Source organism: Haemaphysalis longicornis, unplaced genomic scaffold (assembly GCF_048455015.1).
Source record: "Haemaphysalis longicornis isolate Haplotype H1 unplaced genomic scaffold, Haemaphysalis longicornis Haplotype H1 scaffold_10, whole genome shotgun sequence".
Lineage (NCBI taxonomy): Eukaryota > Metazoa > Arthropoda > Arachnida > Ixodida > Ixodidae > Haemaphysalis > Haemaphysalis longicornis.
This window is the reverse complement of record NW_027526204.1, coordinates 14,786,691-14,795,672: the sequence shown is the minus strand read 5'-3', so window position 1 is coordinate 14,795,672 and position 8,982 is coordinate 14,786,691.

Below are 8,982 nucleotides of genomic sequence, written 5' to 3'. Positions count from 1 at the left end.
GAGTGTTGTGCGCATCGCCATGTCATGGTGTGTTAGTACGCAGGCTTCTTTATATGTTCTTCCAATTTCTAATAAAAACTTCAGTTGTTATTTAGCGCTCGTGTTGTGTCCTACCCTTTGTCCTGTCTAGTTTGCGGTGCTCCCTCAGAATGATTATTACGACATCGACGGAATAACACTCCCCCTCCCACTTTTTTGTTTTCTACAGCCTTGCACGGAGCACAGAAAAACCTTGAACTGTGACATCTGTATTATGATTCCATCGTTCCCTGTTCCTCTCCTGCCCCACCTGCACAATCATAGCCCCCTCTGACAACAGTCATTCTCGTCGCTCAGTGGAGTTATAACGTACTAGCAATCACAATTTTATTCCATTCTTATTGTTAGCGACCATAAATATTGTGTACAAATGCAATAAACAGACCACCTAGTTTCTCCTACAGAAACAACGTTGGAGAGCAAGGCAGATATCAAAAGAAAACAAAAGTTGGGGAGGGAGGGGGATGAAATCGGGCGCTAAATAAACAGACGCCAAATAACAATACGATTACTTACACTAGAACACTGCCAAATTTCATTGCGCAGTGTTATCTTACCAGCTGCTGCTTTTTTTAATATTCAAATGGAGCGCGAAAAAACTCAGTTCGCGTCTGGTGTTTGTAAACTTTAAAAATCTAAGCGTCTCTATTATATCACACACAAAAAATAATAAACTTAAAGTTACTGTTTTATTCAGTAAAAGAGGCAATTATTTATTGTTGTCGTTTTAATTTGTTTACGCAACCCCCTGCCAATGGCCGATACCCTGAGTTCGGCGTGCGGCGGCGCGGCCGTAAAGTTACCTCGATCGTCCAGTGACCTGTCGGGCGTCGTGGTATGCCGTCGTGCCGTTAAAGGAGCCATGAAGACAAAATACAAGTTGGGCTTATTAGAAAGACTGCTTAGTCCCGATAACAATGATACAAATATAATCGCAATCTTCGAACAAATAACGGAGATATTAAAGAAAACGTGTGAAGCAGTCGCGACCCCCTAGCCAGTTTCTCGCAACTTTTCTATGACGTCACGTAACCTTGTTTGCGCGATTGGCGGCCGCCTAAGTGACCTGTCGCGATGACACATGACTCGACGTCTGTAATGGGGCCTCTAGTTTGATTTGACCGCATCACGTGAATGCTGGCGTGCAGTTAACGCACTGAAAATTATGTTTTATTGTTGGCCCGTATGACGTCATGCTTGCTCATAACACGTCACTGTGGCGCAAAATTTGAAAGTTTTTAAATACTTCTTGCTTTTTTTTCGTTAAAAAAACATCTTTTGGGGCTGTAATGGAGCTGAGTGAGATACTGAATCCTAGTTCTTTCAAATTAAACGAAGTTGTATTTTCTCTTCATGGCTCCTTTAAACAAGCGCTGTTATTAACTTATTAGGGTTAATTGGGTCCCTCGTCGTTTTCGGTTATGGCTGTCGTGTTCGACTTCGCGAAGCATTTGAGAACAACTTTGCCACCTGAAGACGGCTAATTTAGTTTGGCGCTTGCCCCTGAACGTCGCTCGCTCTTCTGCGTCGTTTCTGTCAGGTAAGCTGTCTCGTCGCATTTGCCGCCGTTTTTGTCACTGGATGTTGTTTGTACCTGTCATCGCCGCTTTAAGGATTCGTTAACAGGAGCCCGCGTGTGTGAATTGTTTAACTGAACTTGCTAGGTTGAACCTAGAGGGCTCGTCTCTAGGAAGGCGATGTGCGAAAGAAGATTGTGGTGCTTGCATTGAGCGCTAAACGCACTGGCGCTCAGTAACGCAGTGGCGCTCAGTAACTCAATAACGCTTCCCATTCCGCAGCACTATATTGAACAGCTTCAGAGTTCACCACTGCGACCCACGTCTTACGTGTGGTTTATCAGAACACGGGCGGCTACTCCTCTAAACTGCGCGGCGGAGCGTTTACGGCTTCGTTAATCACCGCTGTCGTTTGTGACGTGTTGGGAATGGCGAGGGAGAATCGTTTGCGAGCGATTGGCACTAGCGGCGACGCGCTACGCATCTTGGCTGATAGCCTCTCTGCCACTCGTTGCAGATCGCTGCGCAGCTGCACCAAGCGCCGGAAACTGGTTCAGCTTATCGTACGGGGTGACTCGACGAACCTTCCATCCGCTGCATCCAAGAAGCGCGGCGGTCAGCGACGCAAGACCCGACAGGTGGTGGAATCGGCGCCTTCCAGCAGGCTACAAAAAGGAACGGACCACTCTGATGCCCTTCACTTGGCAGTAGCGGCGACGCGCTACGCATCTTGGCTGATAGCCTCTCTGCCACTCGTTGCAGGTTGGTGTATTTGGCAAGATTTGAGTTCTTGTGCTTTGCTTTTTGCGTCGTTTGCTGCTGCCAAGTTGTTCTGATCGCGATTGTTCTTTTCGTTTGAAATATGTCGAGAGAAAGTGGAAAATTAAAGGACGAGATCAAAGCTGATATTCTTAAGTTCAAGGAAGAGTGGAAGCAGGAACTCAAGACCTCTCGCGAAAACCTTGAACGGGATTTACGAAATGAAATCCGGGAATTACGAAACGAGCAGCAAACCATGTCTAAAGGCATTCAGTTCGCAGATGATACGATTGAGCAGCTCAAGAGGGAATTAGAAAGTCAGCGAGCTAAGAACAATGAATTGAGTAATGTGATCGTAGCTCTGCAGGCACAATGCGTAGAATTGCAATGCAAAAACACTGACTTAGAGACACGTGTTGTTAACATGGAACAGTACTCGAGGAACAAGAACATCGAAATTCAGGGCGTGGAACAAACCGAAAACGAGAATGTCGTGAGCATCCTCGCCAAAATTGGTGCCGCGATCCAAGAACCGATTGAAGAATCTGATATCGAGGCTTGTCATCGTGTGCCCACACGAAACCCTGACAAGAGTAACATACTAGTTCAGTTCCGGTCACGCGCAAAGCGGGATCTTGCCTTGAAAACGGCAAAGAAGATGAGGCTGAAGAACAGTGACATTGGACTGGCCACTCATGAACCCGTGTACGTTAACGAGAATCTCTGTCCCTCATTGAAAAGGTTGTTGGGTATGGCAATCAGAAGGAAGCATGACCATGCGTGGAAATCGGTGTGGGCATACAACGGCAAAATCTTCGCACGGAAAAATGACGACGCCGACGCGATACAGATTACCAGGGAGGCAGACCTTGCTAAGATATGGTCGGAACAATCCACTAACTCCCATGGTCCTTAGGCGCAACTGCAGTAGAAAGTTCTCGCTTCCATTTAGCGTCATCCCAAATGCGCTATCACGAATTTGCTTTGCCGCAGTCCATTCATAACCAGCAGCATGCTTCTGTCTTGCACATTAACACCCGATCTGCATCTAACAAATAAGATTATATCACCCAATTCCTGCAACAATTTTTGTTTCAGTTTAATCTCTTGATACTGACCGAGACATGGTACACTGATGATTGCCCTATGATCCCGTTTGTTGGATACAATACTTTTTTTCTTAATCGCCAAAATCGCCGAGGTGGTGTAATAGCAATTTATGCTAAAACTCCTAATAATTACACTGTATTGTCCGAGTTTTGTGTAACAACTGATGACTACGAGGTACTGACTCTGCAAAGTAATAAGGAAATTGTAACAGAGGTATACCGTCCACCGAATGGTAATATAGCTCGCTTTTTTGCCTTCTTCGAGAAGCTGCTAGATCACATCTGCTCCAATAATCTTTATCTTCTTTGTGGCGGTGACTTTAATATAAATATTCTGGAACAATGTCGCACTGTCCATGACTTCACAAGTATAATTCACTCCAGTGGTTGTACTACGGTAATCACTACGCCGACTAGAGTCACTGTGTCATCTTCATCTTGTCTTGATCTATTCATTACAAATATTGAAACATTTATTTTTGAGGCTGGTACGGTGTCATCTGACATTAGCGATCACTGTCCCATTTTTATGCTGTATAGTAACCATCTTGCACAGAATCCAAAATCAGAACCCATTACTCGGCAGTTTATATCTGATCAGGCTCTGGAGCGTTTTAAGCACGCTATTTCCTCGTGTGACTGGTCGTTCGTGTTAAATAAAAGTGACGTAAATACGGCGTATTCGGCATTTATGAACACCTTTACGCAGATATATATGTCACACTTTCCTTTCAAGACCGTCAAGCCTTACAAACAGGCTAAAAAGCCTTGGATTACACGCACGCACTTAACGTTGATAAGGAAGAAGAACCGCCTTTATCATTCTTTCCTTAAGACACGTCTGCCAGAAACCTTAAAGGAATTTAAGATTCTAAGAAATAAATTGAATGCTCAACTTAGACATGCTAAAACATTGTATTATCAAGAATTGTTTTCCAACATCGCGAAAAACCGCCCACATGAAACCTGGAAAGCTTTAAACACCGTGCTTGGTCGCAGAGACCAAAAAGGGAGTCCTGAAAATATTACGCATAACAACGAGGTACTGACCGGAGGATCGTTGGCACATCATTTCAATTCGCATTTTGTAAACGTTTCATCCGTTGATGACAGTTCACCTCCAGTAGACATTTCATTCCCTGGGCCTATTGACAGCCTGTTCTTCGAACCCACTGATGAATTCGAAATTATCCGACCCTTTTTGAGCCTAAATGATAGCAAGGCACTTGACGTTGACAATATACAGGTAAAGCCAATAAAGTATATTATACATTCCATTGCTCCAATACTTGTTTACATTTTTAACCTGATGTTTGCGTCGGGTGTATACCCTTCTGCAATGAAAAAATCTAGAGTGTCTGTGCTGTATAAGGGTGGTGACAAGAATTCGGTGGCAAACTACAGACCAATCTCGGTGATACCTATTTTTTCAAAAGGAATTGAAAAAATAATTTGTGCACGGCTTGTAAAATTCTTAGACAAACATGAAATTCTAACTGATGCTCAGTTTGGATTTCGTGCCTGAAGGTCTACGGAATCGGCGTTACTAACACTAAAAGAACACGTACTGTGTAATTTCGAAGATAAGCTGTATACCGTTGGCCTATTCATCGATTTCAGCAAAGCCTTTGATTGCCTACAACATCGTATACTAATAGATAAGCTTTCTCACTATGGAATTCGTGGTTTGCCTCTGTCCTTGCTAACGTCTTATTTAGGGGATAGACATCAGTGTGTATGCATGGGCAGTTACCGTTCATCGTTTCTTCCGTTACAATGTGGTGTACCCCATGGTAGTGTGCTAGGGCCAATCTTATTCAACCTTTATGTTAATGACATTGTTAACATTGACACAGCCGTAAAATACATTATATACGCTGATGATTGTACCTTGCTGTTTTCCGGAATGAATCTTGACGACGTGATCGGAGAGTGTAACGCGGTTCTTAACAAACTACACCTGTGGTCGCAATCCAACTGCATTAGAATTAATCCTTCCAAAACTAAAATTATTTTCCGAGCAAGGAATAAGGAAGTTAAACTACATCAGCATTTCATTTATGCTGGTCAGGAGATAGCGGTCGTAGATGAACATAAAATACTTGGTGTTACATTTTCCTCAAATTTAGCCTGGGATGCACACATCGATCACCTTTGTTCTAAATTATCCGCAGCCGCTGGTGCTCTGTCGCGCTGCCGATCTTTAATTCCACTGCACGCAAAACTCAGCATTTATCATGCCTTATTTGCTTCGCATCTTAATTATTGCAGTTTGGTATGGTTGACTACGACGAAGAAAAACATAAAAAAAATTATAACCTTGCAAAAGAAAATCATTCGCAACGTTGCTGACGTTGGTTATCTGTCCTCAACGCGTACCTTGTTTCCCTTGCATAATATTGTTAAAATTGAAAACATGTACAACTTCCGAATACTGCGCATGTTTTGTTTTTCATCCAGTACGCACAAATGTTTTCTGGCAGATACTGCCTCTTTGACGCCCAATATCACATGTGTTGTTACACGAAGCACAGATGAGTGGTTTGTACCCCGGTTTCGAACCAATTACAAATTTCAGATGCTCCATCATAATCTGCCTATTATATTAAACAGTTACACTTTCTTAACATTCAAAGATATGCGACAATGTTTTGTAAGCATGTAACTTTATGTTGCTCTGCGCGCGTGTATAGCTTGTTTGATATGTTTAATTTTATGATATATTTCGTGTGTCATTTAGATTTTTTAGTAGCAGTTTGAAGAGTGTTTATTTAATTAACTATGTGGTTAACTGTGTTTCTCGTACAATAGGTGTGTATTTAATTCTGTATCGAAGTTAATTTTGTTAGCTATGAAGTTGTACACCCTGTATTTCTCTCTGGTCTTCATTCTTACATCGTTCGTATATCTTTTTTTTATTTATTTTTTTTTCCTGTACGTACTGCTCTGCCGTTGCTGTCTTGTAATGGCTTCCCGGGCCCCGTCAAGCTGTGTAAAACAGCTTTTAGCCCAGGAAGCTTCTCAGGAACCTCTGGGAAAATAAAATAAAGAATAAAATAAAAATAAAGAATAAAGAATGTGCGCGCCTTGCAATCTTCGTTGCGTTTGCGGCGAGCCACCTCGCTATGTGTACGGTGCCGCTGTACGCGGGCATTGATTTTGGTTGAATGTTGTGTTGCCCGAGTTGTAACATTCGTGCACCCAATCATTTCCATTCTTGCCTGTGTGGTAATCATGTGTCATCCTGTTTTAGACCTCTGGACGGTCTGAGCACATCACGTCCCTCCATTCAACCGGACAAGAGCCACAAGCATTGTCAACAGTGTTTGGCCGCCAGAACGTAAGTTTTCAAACACAGATTTGGTAGCAGAGTGGGCTATCGTACTTGAATATTTTTGGTCACTTGAATATACAAGTTCTCGCCCCCGTAACAATTATTGGTGTTTCATGCATAACCTAACATGTATCCGCTAAATGGCAACCTTTATTGTTAATTTCGGAAAACTCAAAGTTTCACCCAAAATCATAATGTGGGCGTAGCAGTTAATCACCATGTATACGAATTTCCTTGTGTTAGTCATGTTTACGGTGAAGCCACATTTCTTAGGTGGTGACACAAAAATGTTATTACCTTTGTAGTTTAGTCTTCGATAAAGCCTTACCAGTACTGTTTCCAGCCATTTTTTTGATTTTTTCATGTGAATTGACAGTCCTTGCAGTCAACTTTTTCAAATAGTTATGTAACTGCCTGTACCATCTATAGAGGCCTGATTTGGGTTCTGAAGGCTGCGATTTACGCACGCTAGTGCTGTACCGCCGATAAAGAAACATCCTTCCACAAAGAAAAATATTTGAAAGTGTAAAGTATCAGCTGCAATATTCTTAACTGGAACATGCTAATTGCAAGGCCTGGGGCTTTTCCTGAAAGCACTGTGGATGTTATAAGAGAGGAAAACCACTCAAACACATCTGCCAAGGCCGTTGGTGCTCCAAGATGCGTGCAAGCATTGAGTCTGCTCAGCAATACATTGCACCCTTTTTTTTAAACAACCGACGTGCATGCTGAACGTACTCCTGGTTGGGCGTGTGCCAGGCGCGTAGCCAGGAATTTTTTCCGGGTGGGGGGCCCGTGGTCGACCAAAAGATGGGACGGGGAAATATGTAGGCAAGGCATCTTTCGCGTTGTTTTTCAAACGAAGCTTGAAATAACTAACTCTAACATGCAATTTGTGTATGCTCAACACTAACTGTAAAGCCCAACTTAAGGAGCTTAGATGGTGATGATAATGATGATCACCTAAATTCCCGTTCGCTGGTCTATGGGCAGACCACGGGTGGTTGATTCGTCCGCAGAGCAGGTGGTTAGGCGGACCCGCGCAAGTGAGCGTGATCATGAGTGCGCTCGTGAGTGGCGCGCGGTCCCCTAAGTTCGTCGGGCGGATGTGGAGGCCAACACTGGGTGTTTACTATCAAGATTCTCGTGTTTTAGATTTTCCTTTAGAAAAGGGAATAATACGTTTTCTTGTCAGCTATGAAGTACAGTCGAGCACGATTTGAAGGTTATCGCGCCAGAATCGAGCGGCCAAGCGTGCCACCAGCCCACGGTTTCGTTTCGGAACCATGAAAATCGAGATTTCGCACTCTGCGCGCTTCCTTGTTGACTGTTCCATGATACAACAATGGCCCGCACGACTGACTTGCCACCCTTTGGGTTTCAAGCTGTACATTCGTTGTCATCAAACAGAGACTTGGACTTGGTTGCCCTTTATCTACGCCGACGATAACGAAACTTGCATAGAATATTTGCTAAAGCTGGTGTTCTTTCTGCTTCGTTTTAAAGAGCAGCTTTTCCGCGACAACCTTCGAATCGCAGTGGACTGTGCATGCGCCGCATTCGTCTATTATGGCGGTGAAGCTAGCAAACGTGCGTCTTCATCCTTAAGTAATCGCCTTTTGTTATTTTTTGTGCTAGTAACGTGAGTAGTAAACTTGCGCTTAGCGGAACACATTATTCCACTGCTGTTGAATGTTGAGCTTGTTGCACGTTTCTTAAATTTCATTATATTTCTATCCGTTAAATCGAAACAGACATGGCTTCAGTAAAATTCCGTTTAAGCAAATACAGAATGCTGATTCTAACCAACAGGGAGGTCAAGGAAACAGTGGAATAGTGCCAAAAAAACAAAGCTCCGCAATAAAGAAAATTGTGTAGTTTTTTGATGTGGAGGAAATACAAGATGGGCAGAGGAATGCTTTTCATGCAGCAGAAATTATGGATCTGCAATAGTAAATGAAATGCGATGTCGGTAGAAAAATAAATATCAAGGATTGATAGTCGACTGAACAAAATACAGCGACATGCTCTATCATGTGATTATACTTTGTACCACTGTAAAGACAAGGAATGACAGGCTCCCGACCACATGTATGCCTATATGAGGCTTTTCCTGCTGTTCTGCCATTTCCCGGCCATGCTGTTCCGCCAGTGAAACAGCGGGGCTGTTTCGATCGGCTCGCGGCTGGTTCCCGGCGCTTGTCGGTGTATCCGGCGCGAAATG